The 11687-nt window shown below is 33.7% G+C and overlaps 1 pseudogene; it reads left to right on the plus strand.

Annotated features, from left to right (window-relative positions):
- Positions 1 to 3531: 3531 nt before the first annotated feature.
- On the plus strand, positions 3532 to 3654 carry LOC126023269 (uncharacterized; annotated as a pseudogene).
- The last annotated feature ends 8033 nt before the right edge of the window (positions 3655 to 11687 follow it).

Raw genomic sequence — 11687 nt, forward strand, 5'->3', positions numbered from 1 at the left:
CATTAATGTGATCACTTTACTCATAATGTATCAAATTACTTAAAGTAAGATGCATCTTTATATTAATTTAATTAATTTTGGCAGGTGAGGGGACACCCGGTGGTCACTCAGAGGTTACTCCTAGCTCTGTACTCAGTTCTCCGGGGACATTTATGGGATGCAGTGATTGGAACCATCATCTGTCCCGCATCAGCTGCATGCAAGGCCAAAAGCCTAAAATTGTGTGCTTTCTCTCAGGCCCCATATGTTAATTATAATGTTATTTTTCTCTGAAGTTTCTAAATTTCATGCTTTTTACATTTTTATATAGGGTTTATATATCTTTTATATGTATCATTACTTATTCATCTACCAAACTCTATATAAAAATACTCGTGTATATGTATATGTATTTTTCCTAAGTAATAATTATGTTGCATTGGTCATTTTTAGTTAGATATTTTTATTTTGATACTTTTCCTGTCTTATTGTACTGTCTAAAACCTCCCTTTAGTTTAATATTAAACGGAAATGAAAATAATTAAAAAAAAACAATTTTGTCTTGGTCTGGATTTCTTGCAAAATTTTTAATATTCTACCATGTTTAAAATAAAGAATTTTTTGACAATTTCTCTTTTTAAATTTAAGTAAGTTCCCGTATATTGTTAGTTTTTAAAGTATTTTTGTAATTGCATATTCAATTTCACCAACTTTTGAATATTATTTTCCATTACATGTCAGCACAGTAAATATTATTATTTCAACCTTTGTACTGTGAATATAAAATTACATTACTTAAGAAAAAAGTAAAATTAGTTTATAACATTTTATTTTTTTGGCATATGTGCTGCCCAAATAAGCACTAACATCTTAATTTTGACTAATGACATTTGATCTCTTAATATTAATTATATTTTTTGAGAAAGAGATTGGCTTAGTAACAGTTCTTTCTGTAATGTATTTTGTCCGATTCTGTTAACAAGATTGTTATGTCCTTACTTTAGCAGTTGTAAAATATAGAACTTCTCATTCATCCTCTTAAATTCGATAATCCTTTTTGAGATTTTAATTTAAAATAACTACAAAAATTATTTGTCATAGAAACTACTACTGAATTTTCTTTTGAGAATATTTTAATTATAAATTATTATTATTTTTCAGGTTCAATTAATTGTATTCTATAAAGATATTTATTTTATCTACTTTCAATTTTGGGGTATGAAATTTTAATTTTATATCTTACTGTTTAATATCTGTATTAGCATAACTATAAATTTCTAATTTAGTCTTTTCATACATTGATTTTGCAAGTTTTTAATAAAACACTTAAATCTTCAGTATACTTCCTTAATTTAGACACATTATTCTCTTATTAGTTCTTATTCTCATTAGCTGCTTATTTCCAACATTCTGCATGTTTAATTTTGTTATTTATCTAACAATAAAATGTTTAAATAATTTATTTGATAATATTTTTACTCATATGAGAATTTAAGTTTGAAAATTCTTATTTGGCATGAGATTTATTTTCTCCTAGTTTTGATCTATTTTTACTATTCGTTTCAAAGAAATACAAGTTTTTAGTCATTTTATCTGTATTAGCTTCTATTTCTTTTTTAAATTGAATTTTTTTAATTTTATTAGGAACTGGGCCAGACCGGGGGCACAGCGATAGGGCATTTGCCTTGCAAGCGTCTGACCTAGGACGAACCTTGAATCAATCCTCAGAGTCCCATATGGTGCCAGAGCCAGGAGCGATTTCTGAGTGCATAGCCAGGAATGACCCCTGAAAGTCACCAGGTGTGGCCTAAAAACAACAACAAAATTTTTTTTATTAAGACCTGGCAATGACATCTCCATGATTTCCACATTTTGAAATGTATTACGTAATTGAGAATCAGGGGAGTGATGAGATATATAATACAGAAGTTAAGGCTTTGCATGTGAATGATGTCAATTCTATTCATGGCACTATAAGAATAGATCTCAAATATTAATAGATGCAGACCTTATGGCTCCCAGAGCGTCATCAAGTGTGGTCCTGTGCTTGAGGCCCCTGGAGTATGATTATAATGGTACCCCTGAGTACCTTTGTAATGGCCTGGGTAATTCTCCACACCACAGGACAGGAGAAAGCATCATTGGACTTTATTTAGCATTATACTCCTGGCTTAATTGGCTAATACTCTTTGAAAGAGGCCTCAAGTTCTGAGCATGACTTAGGACTTTATTTTTTTAATGAGAACAAGAGATCAAATTGCTGGACTTTGTAATAGCATGCCAACCATGTCTATTTATTAGTGGAATCATTCAAATGATCTATATCTTCACTTTTTATGTTGCTTTTATTTGGTTTATTTTATTAGCTATTTCTATCCCTTTCAACAAGAAGTGTCTTAAAATTGTTCCAGTTTAATTTCAGCAAAATTCTATTTTCATTACATAGAATTTCTACATGTTTTGGACTAAATTATTGACTCCAACGAGGTATTCATATTCGATACATATCTATGAATTGACTTTTTGTAGATTGACCTCAAATTGGCTATGTGCAATACCAGCACCTTAGATGCTATTCTATTTCTGGTTTCAATGAAATGACATTTTGGAGGTGGGGAGCAGGCATGGGCCAATTCTGAATTTACTTAGGAATTTCTGTAGGCTTTTTGTATAGGAATAACTCTTGGTCTTGCTTAGCGTTCTGTGACCAATAGACGGAAGCTACAAGTTTAATCCCTGAAGATCTGAATATGGCAGAACTTCCACTTTATATATTTTCATGGTAATATTTTACTTCTTCCATCATTTTAATTTCCTTTATCAAAATAACACTGATGATAAAATTACACTTTATGTGTGTATCATAATAAATCAGTATCTGCATGCATCAAGCTCATGATAAGAAGCCTAATTCACTTATTTACTAAATAAGTGACACCTTTTATCTGGTTTATATACCTGATTTTGTGTCCTCCTTCATTTCCGGTATGCAGTAATTGATCTTAAAATCCAAAAGTTAGCTTTTGTTTCTTTATTTCTCTGTTCTTTTATTTCGACGAATATAATCATATGCTGTTTATCTTTCTCCATATTTTTTTTTTTTTACTAATAATTATCCTCTAGGTTCATCCTTATTGTAAGGACAGGCTTTCTTCATTTTTTTTTAGAGCAAAAGCAGCTTTCTTTGAAAGCTCTGAGGAAAGGGCGGAGATAGAGACACAGGGACAAAAAACAAACAAACAAAAACAAAGAGAAAGACAGAGGGGACACTGAGAGAAATTTACCTGCTCAAGAAAGGACACTGAATCCCCTAGAGTGGAGAGAGAGCCCCAATACCAACCCAGCATTATGTAACGAAAGTAGATAGCTCAAGAGGGGCTATATGAGTAACATGTGATTGACATATAGTCCTACTATAGCTCTTGCATTACTCTTCATTATTATTTTAAAAGATAAGTAGCATTCTATTGATTAGCTACCATCTCTTCTTTCTCCATCTGCTATACAACTGAAATAATTTGCTCTTCTTAGTTATTTTTAAAAAATGCTCCAAAAAAGAGCTTCTGCCTTGACTGGCAGCTTGTTTGTCCTGTGTGCGGAATCGACATCAAGAGATTTCAGAAGCATAATTTTTGGACTCCTGGGAAGCTGGCGATTGTTCGTCCCGGCGCCCTGAAAAAAAAAAAGCTGCAATAAACTGGGAATTCATATATTTATCTTTTCCAGTTGATAAATTTATTTGGAGCTTCAGATAATTTTCACACATGGAATACTTAGATCATATGAAATTTATACGACATTCATAATTTTTAAGGAGACCTTTATTGTTTTGATGGGCTACACTCAGTGGTGCTTAGAGTTCTGCACACAGAAAACACTCCTGGTGGTGCTTAGGGACGATACAGAATGCTGGGATTCGAACCCTGGTTGGCTATGAGCAAAGAAAGTGTTTTCTTACCTGCCTGTTGTATTTCTCAGTTCCTGTTAAAAACTAGCTAATGCTTTCCATACTGACTTCTATTTTTCAATTCCATCAGTCTTGTAAAGGTTCTACTTTTTCTACATTGTCTCAAATATCTGTTTTCTGTCTTTTATATAAAAGAAAAATCAATAGAAGCTCATTGAAATCTTTTTTTTTTTTAATTTTCTTTTCCCAAATAAAAGAGATGATACATACCTTTTCCTAACCCTATTGACTGTATGTATGTTTTTACTGGTGAAGTGTCTCTTCTGCCTTCTGAACAAATTTCATCATTTTTTTGTTTTGATTTTACTGTTGAGTTTTATAAGTTTTCTGTATATTTTGAATCCTCCTTGTGATATGTAGTTTGCATAAATATTTCCCCCTACTTACAAAATTATCTTCATTTTAGTGCACTTAATTTTTAATTTCTGCAGAGCTATTTAGTAGTTCTATTTTTCTTTTGTTTCTCCTCAACACTGAAGTCAAATCTTCCAAAAGAGTTCTGATGTGATGCCAAAGGACTTATTGCCTAAATTTTCCTCATGTGTGTAAAGGTATATATTTGTGGTTTCAGATATTCTTTTCAAGTTTTTTAATTTATTTTGAATTAATTTTTATACATATTGTCAGTAGTAGCCAATATTCATTGTTTTATATATGCCTATCTATTTTCCTCAGTATCATCTATTAGTGAGATTTTATTTGCAAGTACTTATTTGATGCTAACCAAGCCTAAGTGGGTCTTTACATCTCAAATTGGATGTGTGAAGAGAAGAGGAAGCTAAGGCAAAGTCTCTGTGGATTGTCATCCTCCAGGAGAGATGACAGAAAAAGACCTTCATCAGCAAAGAAATAATTCAAATTAAGAGTCCTTAATCATCCCTCTATCTCTCTCCATGGACTATCAACCCTCTAGCTAAACTTATTTAATTTTTTAATGTCTATAAACAACAGGTGTTCAGCTCCAAAAGAAATTAAAAAATTGTAATTAAAAGGGAGAGAATCGTGCAGGTAAGCAAGTTCAGAATCAAGAGAAAAAGAAAAGAGGCTTCTGAAATAATGTGACAAAGGTGAGGGAATTCAATGTTTGCATATATTACAAGTATAGGGTTAATAACAATCTGTTTTTCTTTAGATAAGAAAGAAGAAATATGTTTGAACTGAAGATGAGATAAGGATAGCACCAAGATTTTGGACTAGGAAAACTACATGCGATGTCATAACAAGGTAGTATCCATACCACATAATAAAGAGTATACTGTTCAGTATTATGATAGCTTTCCTTCTTATTTTTTATTATGGATGCTTAAACACATTATTTCAATATGTATATAATGAAGTGTTCTCAAATTTAACAGAAAGGTCAGAGCAGGATATATGATTTTGAAACAGTGATTGAGTGGATAATGTCACAGAAAAAAAAAAGATAAAGGAGAATTTTGAAACAGATCTTGTTAAACACAAAAACTTAGAGCATTCGCTAAGAAGTAGGTTATATTTATGAAACTATGGTCAGAATGTTCGTAAGCAAACCAGGGAATACTAATGCAGAATTGAAAGGATGAATTTCAAAGAGGAAAATGCTAGTCAATAGTATTGAATGCTTTAGAGAAATTAAACTAGGTAAGGACTGTCAAGAACTCTTAAGTATATCAAGCATCTAGAAATTTTGAGAGAACACATTTCACGGTCAAGAGGATCCAAATTGTGCTGTATTGGAAGTAGGTGTGTGTCCTAGAGATGCTGACACTTCTAATTAGAAATTAGTAAAGGGTAATGCTGCCAGTAAAGAATCTTGGGACATATGAAAACTTTGTAGAACTGATTGCAAATATTTTCTACAAATAAGTGTTCATAACAACATTTTTTGTTTGTTTGTTTTTTGGGCCACACCCAGTGACATCCAGGGGTTACTCCTGGCTCTGCTCTCAGAAATCGCTTCTGGCTTAGGGGACCATATGGGGAGCATATGGGACACCAGGATTTGAATCACTTTTCATCCTGGATCAGCTGCGTGCAAGGCAAACAGCCTACACTGTGCTCCTTAGAACAGCATTTTTATTAAAACTTATTTCTTATTGAAGTTTAAATAAAAAGAAATGTTTTATTTCTTTACATTACTTTTTATTTGCATCTCTAAACTCTATGTAAAATTTGTCCTTTTGACTATGTTTCTTCATGGATTTTGCCCGTAAAATATATGCTTAGAAATAAAGGCTGCAGATTTCAATACTGCAATTCTAGTTTCTGCTCAGAGGTAGTCTGTTATTTTTGTTTGTTTGTTTTTGGGTCATACCTGGCAGCACTCAGGGGTTACTCTTGGCTACGCTCAGGAATCACTCCTGGCAGGCTCTGAGACCATATGGGATGACAGAATTCGAGCCACTGCCCTTCTGCATGCAAGTCAAATGCCCTACCTCCATACTATATCTTCGCCCCCTTAGTCTGTTACTTTTAATCCTTTCCACAGTGAAAAATGTAATAGAATGATAAAATGTAAATCACTATACTTTTCTGTCGCTTAATTTTTTAACCAAAACTGATTTTATATCACATAAATGCAAATTTAAAAATAAAATAATTCAAAAGTTTTCATTTTTATTTTGAACTTTATAACAATGATGATATGTATGAAAAATACAGTATTTTATCATCTAGATTCTATGCAAAATGATTTACTATTTTGATTTTTATTAATGTTAGAATATTAGTACTGAATTTTTTATGTGTGGATGGTTTTGTGGGTTTCACAAATGATATTTCTCCTCAGACAACATTCTTATGTGCCCAAGTTCTTTCATTTCTTTAATGTGTGCTGCTGGGCACTGTATACTTTATACTATTAATATAAGAAACTTAATTAGGAAGATAAATCAGTTTACCATTTATTTTCTAGAGGCAGTTAGAAACAAAGTTTGCATTATTAATAAAGTGTTCTTTACCATATATGTATATATATGCGTATGTGTATCTTACATAGTGAATATTTTTGATATCAATGACTTTTAAGAGGTGTATTAGTACTTGGAAAGATCATGGGCTATGTGATTAAGTCATTTTTAGATTTTAACTGTGCTATTCTAGACTGTGTTACTTTGGGGATGGCAATTTAAGCTCTTGAAACTCAATATTCTCAGTCGTGAAATTGAAACATTGCATAACTTAGGGAGATATTATGAACTTCAAATAAGATAATGTATTCCTATAAAATGCTTACCAGATTGCCTAGAACTTAATATTTTGTGTAACAATACACCTAATTTTATACTTTTTTCTATCTTGAAGTATATCAGAAGCTTTATTCATACAGAGAAAATAGCACTTTCTCTTTCAAGAGTTATAGTGAGTTTAGATCTAAAACTTTAGAAACGTTTTTCTGAATTTTTATTTATGAAAAAATACATAAAATTCATTTAATGCTAGTTTTCTACATAAAATAACCCAACATCATACCCTCCCCCAGTGTCTGTTTCCCTTAAACCAATGCTCTATGGTCTCCTATTCACCTATTGACACCCTCTTATGACCATTCTTTAGTAAGCTTAGCTCTATAGACTAACTCTGTGTATATAGTCATTGCTTATTCTCTTACTATACCTTTATATCCTACTTATAAAAAAAGTAATTCTATATCTGTCTTTCATATGACTGACTCCATCAGGCAGGTGAGTGATAACCTCCAGTTCCATTCATGAAGTGACAAATTGCAAATTTTCATCTTTACTACTAACTGGATAAATATAAATTGTGCATATATAACACATATTAAATATCTACAGAAATTTCTTTATCTGTTTCTGGACACAGATTGTTTCCATATTTTTGTTATTATGAATAATACTTCAGTGAACATATGAGCCGAAATGTTGGCATTACCCCAAAGGTCAAATTGTTACATTATATAGAAATTATTTTTATAGTTTTACTTCATATATATATATTTTTTTTGTTTTGGGGCCACACCCAGCAGTGCTCAGGGGATACTCCTGGATGTCTGCTCAGAAATAGCTCCTGGCAGGCATAGGGGACCATATGGGACACCGGGATTCGAACCAACCACCTTTGGTCCTGGATCGGCTGCTTGCAAGGCAAACGCCGCTGTGCTATCTCTCCGGGCCCTACTTCCTATATTTTTTATTATAAGACTATTCTTTAATTCTGTAGTTATTAGTTTTTTTGCTATTGGCTTCCTAAAATTTTTTTTCATTACCCGATTTCCCAACTTATACTTCAATTTTTATTGTTTTATTAATTTTATGGTATTCTTGCATGTCATCATCCAGACATAACCATTTCATACTCTTTCTCTCCTTTGTCAGTTCTGTAATAACTGCTAGCCTTACAGACAAGTTATATATTGAGCCATACTGCATTTTAGTTAGTCATGCAAGTTCTTAAATAAAATTTAATTTCTAGATTAAGTAGTTGGTAATATGTGTTTTCTAGAATACTGTCTCTATATTTTATGCAAGTCTGTGATCACTATATCCATTGTCCTTAGTTGTACCTCTCTATATTATACATAATCTTATAAGCAGATGTGGATTAATAGGAGAAACTCTGAGGAAGACATATTGATTTTGCCTTCTCAAATATCTATGATATAATTTATGTTACACCTAGGACATTTTATAGTTGTTTATGGTTCTTAGTTTTACCCTTGTTTGTATATATTTTTTTTTAATTTTTTTTTTATTTAAACACCTTGATTACATACATGATTGTGTTTGGGTTTCAGTCATAAAAGGAACACCACCCATCACCAGTGCAACATTCCCATCACCCAAGTCCCAAATCACCCTCCTCCCCACCCAACCCCCGCCTGTACCCTAAACAGGCTCTACATTTCCCTCATACATTCTCAATATTAGGACAGTTCAAAATGTAGTTATTTCTCTAACTAAACTCATCACTCTTTGTGGTGAGCTTCCTGAGGTGAGCTGGAACTTCCAGCTCTTTTCTCTTTTGTGTCTGAAAATTATTATTACAAGGGTGTCTTTCATTTTTCTTAAAACCCATAGATGAGTGAGACCATTCTGCGTTTTTCTCTCTCTCTCTGACTTATTTCACTCAGCATAATAGATTCCATGTACATCCATGTATAGGAAAATTTCATGACTTCATCTCTCCTGACAGCTGCATAATATTCCATTGTGTATATGTACCACAGTTTCTTCAGCCATTCATCTGTTGAAGGGCATCTTGGTTGTTTCCAGAGTCTTGCTATGGTAAATAGAGCTGCAATGAATATAGGTGTAAGGAAGGGGTTTTTGTATTGTATTTTTGTGTTCCTAGGGTATATTCCTAGGAGTGGTATAGCTGGATCGTATGGGAGCTCGATTTCCAGTTTTTGGAGGAATCTCCATATCGCTTTCCATAAAGGTTGAACTAGACAGCATTCCCACCAGCAGTGGATAAGAGTTCCTTTCTCTCCACATCCCCGCCAACACTGTTTATTCTCATTCTTTGTGATGTGTGCCATTCTCTGGGGTGTGAGGTGGTATCTCATCGTTGTTTTGATTTGCATCTCCCTGATGATTAGTGATGTGGAACATTTTTTCATGTGTCTTTTGGCCATGCGTATTTCTTCTTTGTCAAAGTGTCTGTTCATTTCTTCTCCCCATTTTTTGATGGGGTTAGATGTTTTTTTCTTGTAAAGTTCTGTCAGTGCCTTGTATATTTTGGAGATTAGCCCCTTATCTGATGGGTATTGGGTGAATAGTTTCTCCCACTCAGTGGGGGGCTCTTGTATCCTGGGCACTATTTCCTTTGAGGTGCAGAAGCTTCTCAGCTTAATATATTCCCATCTGTTAATCTCTGCTTTCACTTGCTTGGAGAGTGCAGTTTCCTCCTTGAAGATGCCTGTAATGTCCTGTAGTGTTTTGCCTATGTGCTGTTCTATATATCTTATGGTTTTGGGGCTGATATCGAGGTCTTTAATCCATTTGGATTTTACCTTTGTACATGATGTTAGCTGGGGGTCTAAGTTTAATTTTTTGCAAGTGGCTATCCAATTGTGCCAACACCACTTGTTGAAGAGGCTTTCCCTGCTCCATTTAGGATTTCCTGCTCCTTTATCAAAAATTAGATGGTTGTACGTCTGGGGAACATTTTCTGAGTATTCAAGCCTATTCCACTGATCTGAGGACCTATCCTTATTCCAATACCATGCTGTTTTGATAACTGTTGCTTTGTAGTACAGTTTAAAGTTGGGAAAAGTAATTCCTCCCATATTCTTTTTCCCAATGATTGCTTTAGCTATTCGAGGGTGTTTATTGTTCCAAATGAATTTCAAAAGTGTCTGATCCACTTCTTTGAAGAATGTCATGGGTATCTTTAGAGGGATGGCATTAAATCTGTATAATGCCTTGGGGAGTATTGACATTTTGATGATGTTAATCCTGCCAATCCATGAGCAGGGTATGTGTTTCCATTTCCGTGTGTCCTCTCTTATTTCTTGGAGCAGAGTTTTATAGTTTTCTTTGTATAGGTCCTTCACATATTTAGTCAAGTTGATTCCAAGATATTTGAGTTTGTGTGGTACTATTGTGAATGGGGTTGTTTTCTTAATGTCCATTTCTTCTTTATTACTGTTGGTGTATAGAAAGGCCATTGATTTTTGTGTGTTAATTTTGTAGCCTGCCACCTTGCTATATGAGTCTATTGTTTCTAGAAGCTTTTTGATAGAGTCTTTAGGGTTTTCTAAGTAGAGTATCATGTCATCTGCAAACAGTGAGAGCTTGACTTCTTCCTTTCCTATCTGGATTCCCTTGATATCCTTTTCTTGCCTAATCGCTATAGCAAGTACTTCCAGTGCTATGTTGAATAGGAGTGGTGAGAGAGGACAGCCTTGTCTTGTGCCAGAATTTAGAGGGAAGGCTTTCAGTTTTTCTCCATTGAGGATAATATTTGCCACTGGCTTGTGGTAGATGGCCTTCACTATATTGAGAAAGGTTCCCTCCATTCCCATCTTGCTGAGAGTTTTGATCAAGAATGGGTGTTGGACCTTATCAAATGCTTTCTCTGCATCTATTGATATGATCATGTGGTTTTTATTTTTCTTGTTATTGATGTTGTGTATTATGTTGATAGATTTACGGATGTTAAACCAGCCTTGCATTCCTGGGATGAAACCTACTTGATCGTAGTGGATGATCTTCTTAATGAGGCATTGAATCCTATTTGCCAGGATTTTGTTGAGGATCTTTGCATCTGCATTCATCAGTGATATTGGTCTGTAATTTTCTTTTTTGGTAGCGTCTCTGTCTGGTTTAGGTATCAAGGTGATGTTGGCTTCATAAAAGCTATTTGGAAGTGTTTCTGTTTGTTCAATTTCATGAAAGAGTCTTGCCAAGATTGGCAGTAGTTCCTCTTGGAAAGTTTGATAGAATTCATTAGTGAATCCATCTGGACCTGGGCTTTTGTTTTTCGGCAGACATTTGATTACTGTTTTAATTTCATCAATGGTGATGGGGGTGTTTAGATATGCTACATCCTCTTCCTTCAACCGTGGAAGATTATAAGAGTCCAAGAATTTATCCATTTCTTCCAGGTTCTCATTTTTAGTGGCGTAGAGTTTTTCAAAGTAGTTTCTGATTACCCTTTGAATCTCTGTCATATCAGTAGTGATCTCTCCTTTTTCATTCCTGATACGAGTTATCAAGTTTCTCTCTCTCTTTCTTTGTTAGGTTTGCCAGTGGTCTATCAATCTTGTTTATTTTTTCAAAGAACCAACTTCTGCTTT

Source organism: Suncus etruscus, chromosome 11 (assembly GCF_024139225.1).
Source record: "Suncus etruscus isolate mSunEtr1 chromosome 11, mSunEtr1.pri.cur, whole genome shotgun sequence".
NCBI classification, from domain to species: Eukaryota; Metazoa; Chordata; class Mammalia; order Eulipotyphla; family Soricidae; genus Suncus; species Suncus etruscus.